General features: G+C 47.2%; 1 protein-coding gene across 2 annotated transcripts in view; it reads right to left on the reverse strand.

Annotated features, from left to right (window-relative positions):
- Positions 1-23,271, reverse strand: part of PALM3 (paralemmin 3) — a 479,251-nt gene that overhangs the window by 317,422 nt on the left and 138,558 nt on the right. The window lies entirely within an intron of this gene.

Genomic DNA, 23,271 nt, shown 5'->3' on the forward strand with positions numbered 1-23,271 from the left:
AATGGGGGGACGATCTGACCAGAGTGTGGAGGGGAGTAAATGGAACAGTCACCCGGACCAATACATAATAATAATAATAATTTAGCATTTATATAGCGCTACGACCCTCAGGTATCTGAGCGCTACTTATTATTACCCACGGTGTGTGGTGCTCATTTATCGACCTCAGAAGGATGAAAGGCTGAGTTTGGCCCTGCCGGGATCGAACCAAAGCGAGCGCTCTACTCGCTGTGCTATCTGACCGGCTGAGAGACATAAAGAACAACCAACACTGGACATTTTTGAGTGCAGGTAGGCGGCACGGCCAGCTGTGCCCGGGATGTGACCAGGGTGGGTGAAGTGCTAGAGTGGAGGCAGAGGAAGTGAGGGACAGAGGCAGGTTAGAGGCGAGGGAACATGTTAGCTAGCAGGCAGATGAGAGGTAGGTTAAGCGGGTAACTCAGAGGCGAGGAGGTAGGTTTTGAGCATATCCATGTGGACTGTTTCGCAGAAGTCCGGGGGAAGAGAATTCCATGCTAGTGGAGCAAGTAGAGAGAAAGAGCGGAGGCGAGAGGAGGAACAGGGAGGGTGAGGAGCCACAAGGGTAGTCTGGGAGGCAAAGTAGTGTGGAGGCAGAGACACAGGGCAAAGGTTAGCTGGTAGGTTCAGGTCAGCCTTTGTTTTTTTAGGAGAGGGATGGCCTTGGCTGTTTTGAAAACAGTGGGAAAGCAAGCTCAGTCGAAGAACAGGTTGAAGAGTGCAGCGAGGTGAGAGGTCACTAAAGGGGCAATAGACTTGACCAGCTGAGGTGCAAGAGGGTCTGATGGGGCACAAGAGGGGCCAGCCTTCATCAGTAGAGATAGCACTTTGTCCGTATTAGTGACTAAAGTGGGAGGTGGAGGCAGAGGATGATGGCAGCGTAGGTGGAGTGTACAATGTATTAGGGGGTATTCAGCTAGCTCACTAGCTGTGAGAGTGGGGTTCATAGTCATAGATTTAGGAGGAGTGAGTTTAGGGTGCCCTGTAGCTGTGAGGATGGCTGGAGTGAGTGTCAATGATGTTTAGGTAGAATTCCCCTTTAGCTCTATCAAGAGTGGACTTGAGTGAGTTCAGGGCAAAGAGGTAGAGTTGCAGATCGTCAAGCGAGTGGGTACGCCTCCATTTGCGCAGCAGCCGACGCGTGTCTGTGTGGGGTGACCCATGGCTGGGGGTGAAAGTAAGCACTGGGAAGTGAGTGGAGAATGAGTCGTATAGAAGGGATTGGGCGCTGGAGAAGGCAGTGTTGGTGGAAGAGGCATCGGGTGGGAAGGAGGACAGTGAGAACTGTAGGTCTGAGAGAAAGGGGGGCATGGCAGAAGGTGTACACTTCCTTTTAGTAATAGGTGAAGGAAGTGGTGAGCAACGTTCTGAGGGTGGAAAGGGGATGATAGTGGAAACAATGGAGTGATCATATATTGATGGTGTGACAGTAGTATTAGTGGCTGAGAGGTGGAGATGAATAAGAGACCCAAAGAGGTACCCCCCTGCATGGGTGGGTAGGTCATGGTTAGAGTGGAGAGAGTGGTCACTAAGAAAAGACTGAAGTTCAGATTTCTGAGAGGTGGCTGTAGAGGGAAGGTTAAAGTCATCATAGAGAATGAGGTGATGTTTAGTAGAAACAGAATCAAGGAGTTGTCCAAGGTCAACGGAGAATGGTCCAGTGGGACCAGGAGGGCGATAGATGGAGAGGATGTGAACCAAGTGAGGTAGAGCAAGAGTAGAGATGGTGTAGAGGAGGAACCAAGTACCCCCACTCCACCTACCCCGCCTACATTACCTGAAACGTATGAACCAAAGTATGCGACGTATGCTGAACAGTTGAACCAGCACAGAGAAGAGCGTGGGCTCTGTGCAGCACCCATAAGAATACCTACACCTAAGAGATTATGGGAGATAAAGTACCCATTGAGGAAACCATACCTGCATCCAAGACAATATAATGGCCTATTGAATAAGATCCCTGAAGAAGCCAAGAAACTGAATGACCAGGACGAATGGTGATGTCATACAAAGCTGAATCGACACCCGTATAGAAGGATAATCAGACCAGAGAGGCAGATGATTTATAAATTACAAGAAGTACCAAGGATAAGTGATATTTTGGGATCAAGATGAAAATACTTATGCCACAGACCTGATGAAGATACTTAGCTTAAATGTGTACAGATGCAATAAAACGCAAGCAGCAAAGTAATCATGAAGCTAGCCACATGCTTAAATAGATTAGACGGCGGCAAGCGCCAACATATACATATATACCTCTTAGGTACATAAGGATCAAGTAAAGATTGAATGTTTCCACTACGTATAAAATAGTACTGAACAAACGCGAGAAAGGCCTTATTTCACTGTTGCAGTTACAAAAACCAATTGAATTAAATAGAATCTATTTCAGCTAAGGAGTTCACTGAGCCAAGAAAGCCAAGGTTTTATCAAACTAGGAGTTGGCTGACATTGGATACAATTAACGTGAAAGAACAGAAGCTCCTATTCAGAGAGGTCAAAGAAAAAACAAAAGACGTAAGAAAACTCTCGAAATAGAATCAAATACACAGAAAGGCTTATTTCATGGTGTCCAGCCACGTGATGGAAGAATGTTGGGCAGATGAGATGGTCACACCTACGCACAGAAGCCGGATAGTGCTCATACTCCTTACAAATTCTCAGTGAGCAGTACAAACTCAAAGCCAACTTCAAAGTACTAATTGACACTGGACCATTGAGGTGATGATGGATGATATTTAATTGGAGGGAAGCTGGTTCAAAAATGAGCTGATCCGCACCTGGTTGTTCGGTCTGCGTGCTGCTCACGTAGGTGGAAATTACTGACGGGGGTTAGGAGCCAACCAATTGTAGAGGACCACGTAGTTGGGGGTCCTATAGTTTGTGTAGCCAATGGGACGTTGTACATCTAGTGACATTCATAGTGGCCATTTTGAAAGGAGGGCTTAGTTGCCCCACCTGATGGAAGCTATCCTATTACCTTTTTCCGTTACTCCATACAGATATAGCACCTATGCTTAGTTATCCACTTAGAACCAATCCCGCTTCCCGATTAGTTTTAGTAGTTTGCCACGTAGGTTTAATGTTGGTATTGACGCAGGTCAGCACGTCAGTGTTGACCACTTTTGGGTACAAAAGTCCATCTTTTTTATGAAGTAGTTAGAGTCAGAGTATCGAGCGACTGCTGATGTTCGTTGTACTCCCTGTTTTAAGACTTGCATTAAACCAAACTTTTGCCAAACTATTTGTGTCGTCTTGATTATCGATGCATGAGTAGAATCTGCACCCCACCCATCTCTAGGGTATTGCTACTCATCTTAAAGGGCTGGAAGCCTCCAGTTCAATGGTGAATTCAAAAGAAGTAGGAGAGGACGTGGAGATGTCTGAGGCACTGAGGTGGGGAGAAAGTGGGTGTTATGTACTAGAAGGATTTCAGATGTGAAAGATTCTTGAGTTCCATTGAAAGTAACATATCAGAATTCCCTAGGGTGGATTACTGAATGTGTGCCGCAGTGCCTGGCACCAACTCAAACAACAAGAAAGACTTTCCCAGAAGTATGACTCCCATTCTATTGTATGGACAGAACACCTAAAATGTCAGTGCCTTCTCCAGATAATAGCAGTCTTGAATCCTTAACAGTAGCATATTTCCTGGTTTGGTCCTTATGGGATAATATTTTCCTGTGGGGGGGGATCAACCTTGTCTTCCAGCAAGGAGCCTCTGTTATATTATCTCTACCAGGCAATATTGAACTCTTTCAGGGTCCGTAATCTCCTATATTTACTGCAGGTGCTCTGGGCGACTACCACGTCCTACTTGGAGAGGAATGCATAATATGAGGTTCAAACAAACTTCCAATCAAATCCCCTGAAGAAAACCCTCTGTACACTTAGGCCAGTCCACAGAGCAATGCAATATTTATTCAACATTCCCAAAGCTCCAGCCACCACATGTTCCATGGCCACAATCTCTACGCTTTCTGTCCCTGCTCCCAGACCTGTATACATGCGTCTGTCCACCATTTTGATTCAATGTGTATAAGACATTAAAAACAAACACAAGTCTACAGAACCTGAGAATGAATTCACTGACGGTCTAGAAATAATGTACCCTATATTCCAACCTCTGAATCAAATTCAAGGTGATTTCTGTACATATGTGACAGGCATATGTCTGCATGTTGCCACAAAGAACAACATAGATCTATTCTTCCAGGTTGCCTATTTTATTTGAATATATATATATATATATATGCAAATGAACACAAAGAATATATAAACGTGTCCAATGTAAGTGTATAAGTGTATAAGTGCATAGTGTAGTCTATAAGTGTATAGTGTATAAGTGTATAAGTGTCCAGTGTATAGTGTAAGTGTATAGTGTACAGGGTATAAGTGTATAAGTGTCCAGTGTAAGTGTATACGTTTATAGTATAAGTGTATAGTGTAAGGGTATAAGTGTACAATGTAAGTGTGTAAGTGTACATTGTATAAGTGTATAAGTGTCCAGTGTAAGTGTATAACGGTATAGTGTAAGTGCATAAGTGTACAATGTAAGTGTATAACTGTACAGTGTATAAATGTATCAGTGTCCGGTGTATAAGTGTCCAGTGTAAGTGTATAAGTGTATAAGTGTATAGTGTAACTGTATAAGTGTACAGTGTATAAGTGTATAAGTGTCCAGTGTATAGTGTAAGTGTATAGTGTACAGGGTATAAGTGTATAAGTGTCCAGTGTAAGTGTATACGTTTATAGTATAAGTGTATAGTGTAAGTGTATAAGTGTACAGTGTATAAGTGTATAAGTGTATAAGTGTATAAGTGTACAGTGTATAAGTGTATACGTGTATAGTGTAAGTGTATAAGTCTACAGTTTATAAGTGTATACGTGTCTAGTATAAGTGTATAAGTGTACAGTGTATAAGTGTATAAGTGTATAAGTGTATAAGTGTATACGTGTATACCTGTATAAGTGTACAGTGTATAAGTGTATAGTATAAGGGTATAAGTGTACACTGTATAAGTGTATAAATGTCCAGTGTATAGTGTACAGTGTAAACGTGTATAAGTGTCCAGTGTAAGTGTATATGTGTATAGTGTAAGTGTATCGTGTATAAGTGTATAAGTGTATAGTGTAAGTGTATAGTGTAAGTGTATAAGTGTATAAGTGTACAGTGTATAAGTGTATAAGTGTTTAGTGTAAGTGCATAAGAAGGGCACAGTCAGTGGATGCAAGTGAGTTTCATGGGGCAGTCCATGGTTTCTGCACAAACAGTTTAGAGTAAGAGAATCTTTAACTGAAGTGTGTGGCGCGATAAGTATCCTATAGCGCTGTCTAAAGATTTGACACATTTGTTGAGATGAGTGTTTTAAAACTGATATAGAAATGTTAAATCCAAGTGCAATCTACATTTATCACAGTCTCAGATTGTTTCCACAGTTCTAAATGCACCGTGTGCCTGGTCAGACCATAACATTACCACCTTCACTATCCAGGATCTGGAACAGCCTACTCACACCTCCTGCGCTCACTAGAAATAAGCGGAACATCACCATAGAGAAACCTTTGCCTCTCCTAGAACCTATCGTCAGAGACCCGACCTACACTGGCATGGACCCTTCCTCATTAGTAGAGCTTTACAACCAGACTCTACACCAAGCCATCAACAAAGTAGAGCCCTTAAAAATGCGCAAAGCCAAGCCTCTCACCAATCTTAATACCTGGTTCACCCCTAACCTCAAAAACCTACGCAATGAAAAAAGAATCTCAGAAGCTAATTGGGAAAAAGCTCCATTCAGACCTAAACAAAGAAATATTCACAAATGTCACAAAATAGCTACAAAACACCCATACTCCAGACAAAAAGGGATACCTATAATGACAGAATCACTGAAGCTCATTCCAGAACGAAAGAACTATTTACTATCCTTAGAGAATTACAGTCCCCCATACCCCCACCAGAAACCTGCACCAAAGATGCTACCTGGTGCTCAAATATACAAAAGGCGCTGAACTGGATGGACCCCAGCCGGCCCATAAGACTGGGGGTCTCCAAACAGCCCTTTAAGATGAGTAGCAGCACCCTCGAGATGGATGGGGATGCAGATTCCTACTCTAGCATCAAATCAATAAAGACAACTCAATAGTTTGGCAAAGGGAGTCCGTTTGATAACAAGTACAGAAAACGGGGAGTTCAAAGAACATCAGCAACTGTTCGATCTTCCTTCTCGCTTAAACTCTGATTAATTTCAGAAAAACAACATCATTTATATCTAAAACCAGTCATCATTGACGTATAATCTCAAAAACCTAACATTCAACTTGATTGGTTATAGGAAGGCAACTTTAATATAGGTACTATATCTGTATATGGTAACGGGGAGAGGGGATTGGATAATACTGTCAGGTGGGGCAACTAAGCCCTTCCTTCGAACTGGCTATTGTAAACATAACAGAAGGTATGACGTCCCATTGGCTCTACTCTCTATAGGACCCTAGATTACATGGTCCACTATGATTGGGTTGGCATGGATCCCACACATTCTTTTCCACTTGCGCTTAGCAGCATGCAGAATAATTGGCCAGGTGCAGGGAGTAAGCCTGCACCCCAGATTTCCTTCAATTTGTGGTCCAACCATACATCACCTCAGTGGCCGCGTGTCTATTACTGCTTTGTAATTTGGCCTTGAGTCTGCCTCTTGGTCTGAGAAAGTTTAAGGAGGATGGGTACGACGAGGCTCCTTGCGTAGGTGTGAAAGTCTCACCCCTTTCTGCCGCCTTGCCACGTGACTAGGCACCGTGAAATCGGCCTCTTCTTCAGGCAGTTCGGTGTATTTGATTTAATTCTGTCAGTCGTCTACCATTTGCGCTTATCTCGACCTTGCTGAAAAGGAGACTCTGTTATTCTTATCTCTAGTTCGCCAGCCTATTCCAGCCTGATACGACCTGGGCCTCTTTGCAGGGTTACCTTCAGCGAGGTTCCTCTCCGTCTTTACTTCTTGATTTGTTGCTGCAGCCTTTCCCTCTTGAAACTTTTAGTAACCTCTATTCAATTCTGCTCATGTGCGTAGTGGATTTTCACTCATCTATAAAGTGCTTTTGAGGTAGATATCTTTAATTGGCGCTTGCCGCAAACTATTTTACTATTAAGCATAAGCAAGCTTTCACGATTTCTTTTCGTCTTGCGGTTTCCTGCGTATTTACACGTTTTAACTGACTTAATGTCTTCATTGTGCATCTGGCATAAGTTTCTTCGTCTTACTGTTTCACCTTAGGCCACCGATGTCACTTATCCATGATGTTTCGTCTCTTTATAATTATTCTTAGGTCATCATATACCCTCTCTGTGTGTCAGTCCGATTTCTCATGACGTCACCAGTCATCTTCTTCTAGTGTCTTCTTGGCTTCTTCGGGTATTCCATTCTAACAACCGCCCCTTTGTCGGCGTCTGTAGGTATGGATTTCTCAGTGGGTACCTTGCTGTCCAGGTTTGCTTAGGTGCCGGCACTTCAATAGGTGCTGTTCTTCCGATAGGCACGGGGAGAGCCCAACTGCTGCTCTCTGCTGGTTTATCTGTTCTTCATAGGTCACATATTTAGGCATTAAAAAGTTCCTTGCACTTCGAAGGGGGTGGCTGGGGTGCAGCTGATACTTGGCACTTCCTCTACAGCGCTTCTTGACAAAATGTCTCTATTACAGTCAAAAATTGAAACAAAAAAACGTATTCTGCCAGATGATATAGAATTCGTAGAACCACAGGACTCCTCCTCAAATCTTCGTAGCCTACCACTCGAGAAGTAGAGGAAATAATAGATGCCAAGGTGACATCTGCCCGGCAGCAATCAATGCATCATTTGAAACAAGTACGGTCCCAACCAACCTGAAAGATACTTGGTCTTACCTTTATTAAAAAATCTAACCTTGATCCTAACATATATACTAATTACAGAACTATAACAACAGTGCCCTTCGTCTTAAAAATCTTAGACAATGCTGCTTACCTGCAAATCTAGAAGTACCTTGAATCAAACAACCTCCTTGGCCTCAGACAATCAGGCTTCAGACCAGGTCACGGCACCGAATCAGCTTTAATTGACTTAAAAACTCAAATGGACGAATTAAAGGACAAAGGCAACCTAGCCCTCCTCTTCCTGCTTGATCTCTCCACTGCCTTTGATTTATTCAATCATAAAATCCTCTGTGAACATCTCTCCTGGGCAGCCCATTTCTCAACCAAATCTTCCACATGGATACAATCATTCCTGGACAACAGAACCATGAGGGTGTTCGCACCTGCATTGACAGGTGAACCGGCCCGGTCACCTGCGGAGTACCACAGGGTTCATGTGTATCCCCCACCTCATACAATATCTTTACTAAGCCCTTGTTCGACAACCATGACAATCTGGGTGTCACCTACACTAACTTTGCAGATGACACCCAGAGTCTCATCCCTATCACAGGCGATTACGACACTGATACTAAACAGCTCAATGAAATCTACCTGACCATTCGGGCATGGATGGCTATCCACGGCTTACGCCTCAATGATGACAAGACAGAGCTACTCATCATAGGATGCCAGACCAAATCGAATAAACTGGACGTTCAGTTCAAATAGTTCAACATAGACGGCGTCAACATCAAAGTCTCCAAGGAAGCAAAGACCTTAGGAATCTACTTAGACTCCTCCCTCACCCTTACTAAACAAGTGAATGCCACAGCCTCAGCCGTGGTTTATACATGCAAACTGATCAACTCCTCTAGCCTATTCTTATCCACGGAGAGTTGCACCACCTTAGCAAGAGCCCTCATACTGTCTAAATTAGATTACTGTAATGGCCTCTAACTAGGGACTAACATACATAATATAAAAAACTACAAATACTGCAAAATAACACGTTGTGGACTGCTCCCAATATCCCCAAAACTCCCTATATTTCTGGAGTTCGATGTAAAGATCACTGGTTGCCAGTTCAAGACAGAATTACTTTCAAAGCATTAGCACTAACCCACAAAACTCAGGCCATCCTGTCCTCTCTCTCCTCCTCTACCCCCTCCTCCCTCTACTCCCTGCTCTTCCTCTGGCTTCTCTGCAGCCACCACTCCTCCCTCCATCTCTGCCTTTACCCTGTTCTCCCAAGACAAGGTTTCCAGACAAGTCCGATATATGAAAGTCTTGTTAAAACAGGTTCACCCCTGTTCCTCTAAAACCACCAAGGACCACATTGACAACCTGGCTCCTGCTCTGGCTGACTTCTGCAAGCAATCCTTCACCACTTGAGTCTTCCCTTCCCCCCTCTTCTCAAGAAACCCTCTGCCGACTCGTCCTGCCCAGCTAACTATCGCCCAATCTCCATCACTGCTTTCCTGGGCCTACTCCTGGAAAAGCTGGCATCTCCCAGTTTAATCTTCACACTGAATCTGTTGGTTGTCTCAATGACCATCAGTCTGGCTTTAGAGCTGCCAGAAGCACAGAAACTGCTCTCCTGAACATCCGTGAGGACCTGCTCTCCAACCTTGACTCCAATACCCTCTGTGTCCTCATCTTACTTGATCTCTCTTCTGCCTTTGACAGGGTCAACCACGCCATCCTGCTCAACCGTCTCCGTGATAACCTGGGTATCACCGATCAGGCCATGGCTTGGCTGACTTCTTTCCTCTCTGATCGACCCTCCCAGGTCCAACTTGGGTCCTTCCTCTCCTCTATCTCTATCTCTACCTGTGGTGTTCCCCAGGGGTCTAACCTCTCTCCCTGGCTGTTCAACAAATACCTTGCACTTCCTGCCCACCGCATTGCTGCTCTCTGCCCCAAATTTCAGTGCTATGCGGACGGCACTCAACTAATTTTCAGGCTCCCTTCTGTCACTTCTACTCCTTCTCTCATATCTGACTGTCTGTCTGCCATCCAGGTGGGGTGTGCCGCCAGTGATCTCTGCCTTAATGCCAGTAAGACTGAGATTCTCCTCATCGACACACCCGCTCCCTCCTTTCCTGTCACTCTCTGGCCAGCCTCTCTTGGCCCTCTTCCTGCTCCCACCTGCAAGGCTAAAAACCTTGGGGTCATCTTCGACTCCACACTCTCCTTCTCTCCTCACATCTCTGACGTCTCTTAGAAGTCACACTACCAGCTGCACCTCCTCAGAGGAATTCTTCCTTTCCTCTCCTTCCTCCAGAAGCTCACTGTCTCCAGAGCTCTGGTTCTCTCTAGGCTAGACTACTGCAACAGCCTATTTCTAAATCTACCTGCTTCTACTCTCCGCCCTCTGCAACACATCCAGAACAGAACTGCAAGACTTGTCCTTGGCCACAAGCCCAGGGATCGTATCTCTCCAGGACTGAAATCTCTGCACTGGCTCCCAGTGGCTGCGAGGATTAAGTTCAAAACCCTCTGCATTGTCCACAAGGCCTTCTGGGGCCTGTGGCCCCAATACATTCAACTCTCTGTTCCTAAATATCTTCCTTCTCGAGCTTTTCACTCATCCGCTTCCAACTCCCTCAGGGTCAGCCGCTTCTCCAAACAATGAGTTGGTGGCAGATCTCTTTCTTCGACTGGGATCTCTCTCTGGAATAGCCTTCCTGCCTCCCTAAAACTTGAGGAGAACCATCTCTGGTTCTGGAAGCACCTCAAAACCTTCCTCTTTGCTTCTGTTTTCTCTCCTCCTGGCACTGGTTACCTGGCCACCCTCTGATCCCGGGCCAAGGACCCCTCCCCCACCAGTTGCACACCTGCACTGTCTCGCTGGCTACCCCCTCACTTGGGGACTGTTTTCTGTATCCTTACAGTCCCCTGCCAGCACTTGACACCTGATGTCTGCACTTACCCCTGCACTTGCCACCAGCTGGCCGCTCTTTTACTTATTACTTTTATGTGTTCTATTTATTTCTTTTTTACTGTCGATACCATGTACTCCACTGTGCCCTCACCCTTTCCCCCGCACTTTTTCCCTTCCCCCTTCTCCTGCACTTGCGCGATCTCAATGACACCTGGCCTAGTAAGTTCGGTGTCTCTGTCTTCCCTCTGTTCCCCCTCACTTGTCTTGTCGCGCCTTGAAACACTTGTGTATTAGTGTGTTATAAATGCCATATCATATCATATCCAACTCAGCTCCCACATATCTCACATGTAAATGCACTAGAAACCATTCTAACAGACCTACCCGGTCAGCTCTCTCTCATTGCCTCAAAATTCCCAAATTCAAACTACAAAAAGCAGGGGGCAATAGCTTTCCTGTATTAGCCTCTAAACCCTTCTACCGCTATTTCATTCTATAGCACCTACTACATTCCTACCAGCCCTACTACCCTCACTCCCGAGTCTCACAGCCATCACAACATCTAGTATCACAAATGAAGAACACATCTCCCCCACCAAATGGATCACCCGCTTCGCCCTACCTCCCACTCCTTTCATCCCCTGCCTGCTTAGCCTCAGAAAAAAAAGACTTGGCTCTCGCTTCCACCGTACCATCACTTCCCATAGTGCTCCGGCCTGTCATGACCCCAATAGAACCACTAGCTAACATACCACCTCCTCTCCAGCTGCGCCAACTCACCCCTGCAGAAATGGCTGCCCCCCCTATTACAAAACGGCCATCCCACCCAAGCCTTACCCTAGAAGCCTCAGTCACTGACACCCCGACTCTCAAAGGACTCCTCATCAATGCACGCTCCCTAGTCGCCCATGCAATAGACATTGCAGGCCTCATTACCACCAATAACTTGGACTTCCTGGCTGTAACAGAAACTTGGCTACATTCGGCGGCAGGTCGCTCACTATCGCTAGCCATCCCTGACAACTATACAATCAACCGCTCAGACAGAGGCCATGGTAAAGGTGGTGGAGTAGCTTTTATAGCAAAATCTCGTCTGAAGTTCAGAGAATTCCCCAATTTAGGTTTACCCTCAGCGGAACTCCTTTCTGTGACAATCCTTGTCTCTGACATCCGCACCCTACTACTTCACCTGATCTATCGATCCCCAGGTGCCATCTCCACCATTGAAGAAGACATCACCCTTCTCCTCACCCAAAATACTAAACCACGCTCACAAATCATTCTTCCGGAAGTCCTCAACTTGGGCCTCCATGACGCCACTGACATTAATGCCACCACTCTAGATAATGCCATAACACAACTTGGGTTTAATCAACGCATTAGCGAACCTACTCATTCCAAAGGTAGAACGTTGGACTGGCTGGCTGACTTAACTGCTCCAGCACCATTCTCAATAATGTACCTTCTGCATGGTCGGATCACCACTGCATTACCTTCTCCTACAGAAAAACACTTGCTCCCCCACCCAAGCCGCTCGCTATCGTCCCACACTCCCTATCCAGGAATTAACAGGACATTACACTAGATAACCTCCTTCCACTGCTACAGCCCATCACTGGCCTGCAGCACAATTCTAATCTGGACCCCACCTCCTTGGTTGACCTATACAATAGCACCATAGAACAGGCCCTGAATCAAATTGCACCACTGAAATGAGAAAGGCTAAACCGGCTGCCCATCTAAACAAATGGTTTACCGCCAAACTAAAAGCATTACGCACCCTTAAAAGATCTTCTGAAGCTAATTGGAGAAAAGTCCTGTCTTCTCCCAATAAGGAAAGGTTCTCCTCAGCCGCTGCCTGCTACAAAGCTGCCATTACCAATATTAAAAGAGAGATTTATAACACCAGAATTCAAAATACTAAATCTGGTACCAAAGAGCTTTTCTCCATCCTGAGAGAATTGGAGGCCCCAGCTCTCCCTGCTGAAGGCTGCACTAAATACAAAGGATGGTGTTCAAATATCCAGAAAGCTTTATCAGACAAACTAATCTTACTTCAAAACAAAGTCGAGTCAAAAAAGAAGAGCTTTGCGTCTATTACCTACTCTCGCAAACTAGCTACTCCACCAACGCCCTCATGCCCACCTTTCTACTTCTCCCCAGTAACTACGGAAGAAGTGGTAAACATAATCACGAGCCTCAAACCATCCAATTGCCAAGGAGACTCATGCCCTGCCCCAATCATAAAGGAAGGCACTTCTGAATTGGCCTCCTTCCTCACATCCCTAATTAACTCATCATTCAAAAACTGCAAAGTCCCCAATAGCCTCAAAGAGGTCTGGTTTATGCCCCAAAAAACCCAACCTAGATCCCAACATACCAACTAACTACAGACCCATAACAACTGTCCCCTTCCTATTAAAGATAAAAGACAGAGTTGCATATCTCCAAATACAAAAACATTTGGAAGACAATAACCTTCTCGGTTTGCGCCAATCCGGTTTCAGACCCAGGCATGGGACTGAAACAGCCCTCCTGGCAGAGGCATAGCCAGGATTGTCTATCAAGTGGGCCCTGAAGCTAATGTAGTTGGGCCCACGTCAGGTCAGTGACATTAACATCAGTAAATGCCCGCACAGCGCTGCTGAGTGGGCATTTACAGATTTTGGATGGGCCTTGCCCGCTGAGACCCTACCCTGTCTATGCCTCTGCTTCCTGGATTTAAAATACCAAATGGACGAGGCTAAAGACAAGGGCAAATTAGCCATCCTGCTTTTGCTGGATTTATCAGCAGCATTTGACCTTGTCGACCATCAAATTCTGACTGAACATCTCTTCACAGCTGCTGCTTTTTCACCTAACCTGGCTCGTTGGATCCAATTCTTCCTTACAAATAGAACGACTAGAGTCTTTCCACCTACGGCAGTGGCCGATCCAGCTCCCATCCCCTGCAGAGTCCCCCCAAGGCTCCTGTGCGTCACCCACGCTCTATAATATCTTTACTAAGCTCCTCTTTGACCGTCTTGACGACCTGGGTGTCACCTACACAAATTATGCTGATGACACTCAGGTCCTCATCACACTCACTGGTTGCTATGAGAGAGATTCCAAAAAACTAAATGAGATCCATCAGGAAATTCAGGCATGGATGGCCACACAGAGCCTCTGCCTAAATGATGAGAAGGCTGAGCTCTTGATCGTCGGCACCCAAGCCCGCCTGAATAAACTCGACCACCAATCTAATTCTATTAACATTTATGGCAACATCATTAAAGTCACCAAAGAGGTTAAAACACTAGGTGTCTACTTGGATTCCACCCTCCCCCTTAAAAAAACAAGTGAATGCGCTCTGAACATACCACGTTCCAGCCATATCTCAACCCACAGACGAGACTCCCACTGGTTACCAGTACGTGATAGAATCAAACATCGAGCACTAGTCATTACTCACAAATGCCTTTCCAACACCGCTCCCCAATCCCTGTCAAACTAATTCTCCAGGCACTACTCTTCGAGACCCACCAGATCCTTCTACCTACATTGCCTAAATATACCCAAGATTAAATTGAAAACAGCAGGGGGGTCACGCTTCCCAGTGTTAGCAGCCAAATGCTGGAACTCCCTCCCTACCACCATCAGAGCAGAACCCTCCTTATGGACATTTAGATCCAAAGTGAAACACTGGCTCCTCGTTTAACTCTTCGAGCTATCCCCACATTTGAACACTTTGTAACCGGGTCCCAATAACTCTGTATTGCCATGTTTTTGTAATTGTATCATCCTTATGTCGACCATGCCTCTTTCTCTATGCGCCTCATTACACGGTAGGAGGTAACCATGCCGCTATTAGCGGCATGGCTATACCCTTACCACATACCGGGTCCGGGTAGACGGAATGGGGACTTACCAGGTCATTCCGACCCTGGAGGACCCGGTAAGTCCCCATGCCAAATACCGTTCCCCATTCCCATTCGAGCCCCCATAGGGGTCAATGGGAATGGGGAAGTAGCAAATAATGGTACGGCAATTTGCGGTACCGTTATTAGCTCTGTAGTCCCTTAGCGGGTCCCGTCCTTAACACCTGGTCAGACCAGGCGTTAAGGGCGGGACCCGCTGAGGGACCTCGTAGTAGGGCACTAACGGATTACCGGCACCGGTGCCCTTAACGGTGCCGGTAATCCCTTAGCGCCTACCGTGTAATGAGGCCCATTGTAATTATGTTTGTAACTGTATCCTTTATTCTATGTAATTGTAACAATCCTCCTATGTCTAAGTGCCCAGATACCTCAGTAATAAACTAAACTAAACTAAACTAAACTATGGAATTCCATGCCAGTAGTACTAAGAGCCGAACCTTCATACCGGGGCTTTAGGAAAAAAGTGAGAACCTGGCTGTGCCCTCAGGAACTCCCATAAGTACCTGCCCACTTTGGTCATTCATATGTGGTTCTGCAAACTTGATCTCTGGTCTTTTTTACAGTATACTTGTAATACTAGCTACGCAATCGGGGAATACTCTGACATGCTGTGATGTCTAATGTGACGATGAATGCCTTCCAAATGTAACTCTGTCCTAGCAATGTGTTTCACACCTGCTTGCTTGTAACCTGTAAGTGTAAGATATGTTTTCGTGCATGCGCCCAGATACCCCGGGATCAGGGGCACTTTCTAAATGCACAAATACATAAACTAAATAAATAAATAAATAGATTTGGTCTAGATTTGAAATAATTGTGGATTTTTCCCATCTGACAACCTTTTTGTATGTTTATTGTGATACAGTAAACATTGAGATCCGCACAAAAGGTTATGAAAATACATCTAATTCACTGTTCGTATTAAGAGCCGTGGCGGTTGTTGGTAGTCTGCAAACAGATCTAGCCTCTAAGGGCCCGTTTCATGGAAATCTACGCATAGATCCTGCAAAGCCTGCGCACTGAGACCGACTCTGCGCGAATAAGGGAATATGCGCGCTCCACGTATTCATGGAATTGTTCCCGCAAAGTAGGCCTTTCCACAGGTCGCGGACGGAACGCCCCTGCCACCCCCCCATGCAAAGCAAAAACAGCCACATACACCTACCTTTGCGGGCTCTCTGGCTGTGAACACACGCACCCTGTGAAAAGTGCATGGGTAGCGTTGCGCCACAACCAGGCCAGTACCACAGCAATACAGTGCGGGGTCACGCATAGCTGTACCCGGCACCACAAGGACATGCGTAAAGTTTCCCAAAACTCATGTCATTTTCCAGTCAAACTGCGTGCACACCCCCTGTCTGCATGCACGCACTCCTAAATCCGACATGCAAACTCACCTTAGCATTGCGAATCCTCGGCTTTTGGGTGGCGGAATGATCGAGAGCTTTGTCGTAGGCATTTGTGGGCGTAATATTGACTGCTTGCATGCGGCCCATCCTATGTAACGCCCACATTTTCCCTCGTTCTTCCTCATCTTGTGTGTGTCGCCCCCTACATGGTCCCTACGCAGGCCACGCTCACCCGCTGCGTGGAGTGTCGCAGAAAGTCACATGCCTGCGCCAAGTCCATGAAAAGTACAAAAAAGTGCCATTCAGAAAATAATTCTACGAGTCAGGCCCAAAGTTTCTTTGGTCCGAATGCGACTTGGTCAAAGACTTAGAAATCGAGGCAATGGTCTCTTCCAAATCCTCAGCAGCCACTGGCATTTCCTGGCATTGGATGAGGTACTCAAGGAACACACACACCAAACCCAACATAGCATATCGGACAGCTCATGCCACAGCTGTATGGCAACTGAAACAACTGAGGGGAACTGTTTGGACAGCAAGATGTCTGAAAGGATTTTATAAATGTGTATTTATCAGGGGGTGCCCACATGTGCTGCGTAACACCCATGGTGTCATGGCCAGGGACACACAATGAATTGTGCTCATGCATTCAAACGGTTGCAGTACCTATCCTGTGTATATTATGTTATGTAACTGCAATCAACTTTATGTTGGCAGCACAATATGACGACTGCGGGCACGCATCCGAGGACACTTAGGAACATTGGGAAACAAGGTGCAATGCTACCACTAGCACAACATTGGAGCACAACTCACCACATGGATAATAAGTTATTGGCAGTGGACATTGTGAAACCATCACCAAGAGGCAGTAAAAGAGCACTGGGCCTAAGAAAATTAGGGGCTTGATATATTTGCAGGCTACGAACAACCTGCACTGGTCTTAATACGGAGAACGAATTTGATGTATTTTTAATAAGAGTGGTGGTTCAATGTTTTCTGTATCTCAATGGACATAAACCAATTATGACCTGCTAAATTCAGACAAAGTGGGCTCGCCACTCAAAACGACTCTCAACTGGAATAACCTCGATTGGCCAATATTGGTAGCCCGTGCTCATATCATTGGGCCAGATAGTCTTTAGGGTACAAGAGACATGGTGCACCTTTACCTATGTGTATTGCTGCCGAGCACCAGTGCCGCCTAAAATATTCCGAACTGTCTGTGACTGTGCGAGGCCCTATGAGTCACGGTATAGGATGGTCTGGCTAAGGGCCAACTAATATCCCGTGCTTGAGAAACCTAATATACCCACGAGCCACAGTACCTTCTGTTACATTCTTGGGAAACATATTGTACTTACCAGACCCATTGCTTGTTGTCTTAGGGATAACAGTCAACAGCATGCATCTCACTAAATGACCTCGTCCAAGCAAATAGAAGGATGATTTTAGTGCAACCTTTCATCCTATATTCATGTATGGTACTCATTGCTGATGCGCTAGACCTATGCACGGGGAAGCTACATTCTGATAGGAGAGTAAGAGTGAGAGCAGATGGTGAGGGGCGTGTGTACCGTACATTCTCACCCCCGCACTCTTTATTCTGTACAGATCTTGAGCAGGCCCCTGATGTAGCTGGTGGCCCTGCGGTTAAGTGCGGTGTGATCAGCGTGTCCTGGTTAGGATACAATGACACAAACAAGGGGGGGTCCTGGGAATGTCTCCATACTGGCTGCTTAGCATTTCGGTGCTGGACTGCCCCAGGGCAGGACAAAGACTGATATGTTTTGGACATATCTCCTCTGTGAAAGATGGTCAGCTAAAGACTCTGGGTGAGGCTCTCGTAACTGGGACTAATGTCCGGCAGAGGGACTCCCAGGACCCCCTTTGTTTTTAGGATACGCTGACGATATCGTAATTATGGACTATGCATAAAAACCTTGGGGTGTTCACTGATGATCATTTAACATGGCGGCATAGCAGGATTCTCTTGACAATAAGGGTGCTCTTGGTAAGTTTGTTGGCAACAATGGAGGTTGTTCGGTTTCATCAATACTGACTATCAGGCCAAAATGTGATCACTGCTGGTATGTGATGTTGAGGTGTGGGGATATAAACACACTCAGAAAATAAAAAAAACTGTAAATAAAACATTCAGAAAAGGTTACTGAGGCCCCCGAAGAGCACGGCATGTGAATATATATTGCTAGAATGTGGTATTGCTAGTGTAGAAGTGGTGATTAGCATAACATGGCTATTGCTTCCCAGGAAGGTGATAGAGCTGGACACTGAAGCAATAATCCATGGGATATATAGGTGTCAGTAGAGAAAGGCCAATGCGTAATAGCTATTTTAAGATGGTCAATAGTAGCATAGTGCATTGGACAGAGGTTTTAGACCCTGGTATTATGCAAGCAGCTTTTACTAGGTATAGCAGACTTTAAAGGCTGTGGGGACAGACAATGCATTGGGTGATCTGCCCACGAGAAAACATTGCAAAGAATATTTGGAGTATATGTATGGACGAGGTCAGCAACCCAATTATCTATGTGCCTACCCAATGCAGTTAATGCTGATTAAGTTTGTGTTGCTACGCACTTGTCGGTTATGTGGGGATAATGTTTTAGAATCTTGTCTGCATTTATATATTATGAGGGTGTAACATGTGTTAGAAGATAGTATTTGACTAAGTGTAGACACAATGGGCCTCATTACGACCCTGGCGGTACAGTGACAACAGTGCTGGTAAGCTTACCGGCATTGTTGACACTGTACTGCCATACAATGAGTTGTACTCGCGGGTTTTGCTCTGCCCAGCAGGTCCGACCTGGCGGGCAGTGCGGCACCCACAAGCACAACTCGTGAATGCACTGGCACCGCTATGAACGGTACCGGTTCATCCAAGCTCTCCTTTCCCATTATGTCCTATGGGGCCGAATGGGGATGGGGAGTCCCTTATTACCTGTACCTGCAAATGGGCAATTACCGGGTGCGCCGACCTCAGCATGACCCGGTAATTGCCCATTGGCGGGTGCCAGTAAAATCATGGGTTTGCCAGCAGCCGTGCCTGTATTACAGGCACGGCTACTGCCAAACCCGTAATGAGGATCAGTGTTTTTAGTTTTTCTAATCAGAAATTATGCAACCATTTTATGAGTGGTGATGATTTTAATATTATGTTTTATGCTATTAAATATTTGGATTTTTTATTGGAAATTTGGAATATTCTTGTGAAATTAGTGATTGGTTTTATTGATGTATTGTGTAAGTTGTAATTGTTGTTTTAATGATTTTTTATGAAATGTATGGGCCTTATTATGACTGTGCTGGTCTGGTAACAACGGTGCCGGTAAGCCTACGGCACCGGTGTTACCAGACCGGCACAGTACAACTCTGCGGGCGGGTGCCGTCCTGCCCGCCGGGGTCAGAACGGCCAGGTGGGATGGTACCTGCTTGCATAGTTCTGACAGGAGCAGCAGCACTGTTGTTAATGGTGCTGCTGCTCCTGTGTTCCCATTCCCATGGAAATGGGGACTAACAAAATTACTGGTGCCTGGCATCCCGGCTACCGAACTCGGAATATCCCGGTGCCACCAGGAAATCAGACGCCGGTAATTCATTACGGGTCTGGCAGCTACCTGCCGGTTTTATCGGCATGGCTCCTTCCGGACCCGTAACGAGGCCCCATGTTTGACTATATGTACAATTAAATGGTTTTAAAAAATGTTTTTTTAAAAAGATAACCAAATGTGGCAGCTATTCATCCTCTATTCAAAATGGCAACATGAACAGCTGCTCCACAAGGCTATACAGGAGGGAGCGCAATGACGTCGCCGGGCGTGACGCGCATGCGTCACACGCTAGTACGTCAGCGCGTCGCGGTAACGCGGCACGCGGCGCCGGGGGGTGCGCGGAAGGCGGCGGCGAGATGCTTGCGAGGGCCGCTCGGCCCCCCACGGGGAGGGTCTCTGGGGGCGCCGGGCTGCGCCCCCGCACCTCCCGTGCTTGCCTCACACCCCATCAGGGCGTGTCCCCCAGCAGGGCTCTCTCTGGGCCTCAGGGTGGCCGGGATGCCGGGAGTCCTGGAGACTCTCCCCGACCAGGCCGGGCCCCCCGCCCAGACCGCCCTGCTCTGGGCTCCAGCATAGCTCTCAACCATTTGTGTCACAAAGGCGGGTGAAAACACCCGATTTTATTTTTGGCGGGTGAGAGGCCATTGGAATGAATGGGCGTGCAGGAGGCTTGGCGGGTGAGTCAGCTGTTTACAAGGCGGGTGACACCCGCCAAAAGCGTGTGAGTTGTGAGAGCTATGGCTCCAGAAGAAACCACCGCGGCGTGGGCCTTCACCAACCCCGGCGATGTGTCGCTGCTGCCCCCTGCGCGCTATTAAAGAAGCGCCGCCACTGCTCGAGTCTCCCCGGGGACTGCAGTGGGACCCCAGAGCCGGCAGAGGGCGGGGGCGAGTGCCCCCCCACCCTCCCCCAGCACAGCAGCACCCACCAACGCCAGGGCCCACACCTCTCCCAGCCTGCCATCACACCCGCTAACCTGCCCTCAGCCATGGCGAGGCCCAAGGGAGGGGGCACTCACAATGATTGCCCGGAGAACGGTGGACGCACAGTGAAAGCATGAGGGCAGGGGCACTCACAGTGATTGCCCGGAGAACGGTGGACGCACAGTGAAAGCATGAGGGCAGGGGCACTCACAGTGATTGCCCGGAGAACGGTGGACGCACAGTGAAAGCATGAGGGCAGGGGCACCCACAGTGATTGCCCGGAGAACGGTGGACGCACAATGAAAGCATGAGGGCAGGGGCACCCACAGTGATTGCCCGGAGAACGGTGGACGCACAGTGAAAGCATGAGGGCAGGGGCACCCACAGTGATTGCCCGGAGAACGGTGGACGCACAGTGAAAGCATGAGGGCAGGGGCACCCACAGTGATTGCCCGGAGAACGGTGGACTCGCACTAAAAGCATGGTGGCAGGAGTACTCACAGTGATTAGCTGAGGAGCAGTGTACTCATAATGAAGGCCTGCGGGCAGAGGTACTCACATTGTTTGCCTGGAGAACGGTGGACTCACAGTGAAAGCATGAGGGCAGGGGCACTCACAGTGATTGCCTGGAGAACGGTGGACTCACAGTGAAAGCATGAGGGCAAGATTACTCACAGTGATTGCCTGGAGAACGGTGGACTCGCACTAAAAGCATGGTGGCAGGAGTACTCACAGTGATTAGCTGAGGAGCAGTGTACTCACAATGAAGGCCTGCGGGTAGAGGTACTCACATTGATAGCCTGGAGAACGGTGTACTCACAGTGAAAGCATGAGGGCAAGGCTACTCACAGTGATTGCCTGGAGAACAGTGTGCTCACAGTGAAAGCATGAGGGCAAGGCTACCCACAGTGATTGCCTGAAGAACGGTGTACTCACAGTGAAACCATGAGGGCAGGGGTACTCACAGTGATTGCATGAAAAACGGTTACTCACAGTGAAAGCATGAGAGCAGGGCTACTCACAGCGTTTCCATGAAAGACGGTGTGCTCACAGGGAAAGCAAGTGGTACTTACAGTGTTTGCCTGATGGACGGTGCACTCACAGTAAACCAATGAGGGCAGGAGTACTCACAGTGATTGCCTGAGGGACGGTGTACTCACAGTAAAAGCATGAGGGCACGGTGTACTCACAGTGAGAGTCTGATGGCAGGGGTACTCAGTTGTGGTCTAAGGGAAGGCACATTCACAGTTATGGCCCTACGGAAAGGGTACTCACAGTTATGGCCCGAGGGGTGTACTCACAGTTAATAGCCCGAGCTAAGGTATGCTCACAGGTAGGGCCTGAGGGTGGGTGTACTCAAACTTATGACCTGAAAGAAGGCCTACTCACAGTTATGATTTGAGGGTGGGGGTACTCACAGTTATGGCCCGAGAGATGGCCTACTTACAGTTATTATTTGAGGGTGGGGGTGCTCACAGTTATGGCCTGAGATGGCCTACTCACAGTTATGATTTGAGGGTGGGGGTACTCACAGTTATGACCTGAAAGAAGGCCTACTCACAGTTATGACTTGAGGGTGGGGGTACTCACAGTTATGGCCCGAGAGATGGCCTACTTACAGTTATGACTTGAGGGTGGGGGTGCTCACAGTTATGGCCTGAGATGGCCTACTCACAGTTATGATTTGAGGGTGGGGGTACTCACAGTTATGACCTGAAAGAAGGCCTACTCACAGTTATGACTTGAGGGTGGGGGTACTCACAGTTATGGCCCGAGAGATGGCCTACTTACAGTTATGACTTGAGGGTGGGGGTGCTCACAGTTATGGCCTGAGATGGCCTACTCACAGTTATGATTTGAGGGTGGGGGTACTCACAGTTATGACCTGAAAGAAGGCCTACTCACAGTTATGACTTGAGGGTGGGGGTACTCACAGTTATGGCCCGAGAGATGGCCTACTTACAGTTATTATTTGAGGGTGTGGGTGCTCACAGTTATGGCTCGAGAGATGGCCTACTTACAGTTATGATTTGAGGGTGAGGGTACTCACAGTGAGAGCCTGATGGCAGGGGTACTCAGTTGTGGTCTAAGGGAAGGCACATTCACAGTTATGGCCCTACGGAAAGGGTACTCACAGTTATGGCCCGAGGGGTGTACTCACAGTTAATAGCCCGAGCTAAGGTATGCTCACAGGTAGGGCCTGAGGGTGGGTGTACTCAAACTTATGACCTGAAAGAAGGCCTACTCACAGTTATGACTTGAGGGTGGGGGTACTCACAGTTATGGCCCGAGAGATGGCCTACTTACAGTTATGACTTGAGGGTGGGGGTGCTCACAGTTATGGCCTGAGATGGCCTACTCACAGTTATGATTTGAGGGTGGGGGTACTCACAGTTATGACCTGAAAGAAGGACTACTCACAGTTATGACTTGAGGGTGGGGGTACTCACAGTTATGGCCCGAGAGATGGCCTACTTACAGTTATTATTTGAGGGTGTGGGTGCTCACAGTTATGGCTCGAGAGATGGCCTACTTACAGTTATGATTTGAGGGTGAGGGTACTCACAGTGAGAGCCTGATGGCAGGGGTACTCAGTTGTGGTCTAAGGGAAGGCACATTCACAGTTATGGCCCTACGGAAAGGGTACTCACAGTTATGGCCCGAGGGGTGTACTCACAGTTAATAGCCCGAGCTAAGGTATGCTCACAGGT

The sequence above is a fragment of the Ambystoma mexicanum genome, chromosome 3q (genome assembly GCF_040938575.1).
Source record: "Ambystoma mexicanum isolate Mex_15411 chromosome 3q, UKY_AmexF1_1, whole genome shotgun sequence".
NCBI classification, from domain to species: domain Eukaryota; kingdom Metazoa; phylum Chordata; class Amphibia; order Caudata; family Ambystomatidae; genus Ambystoma; species Ambystoma mexicanum.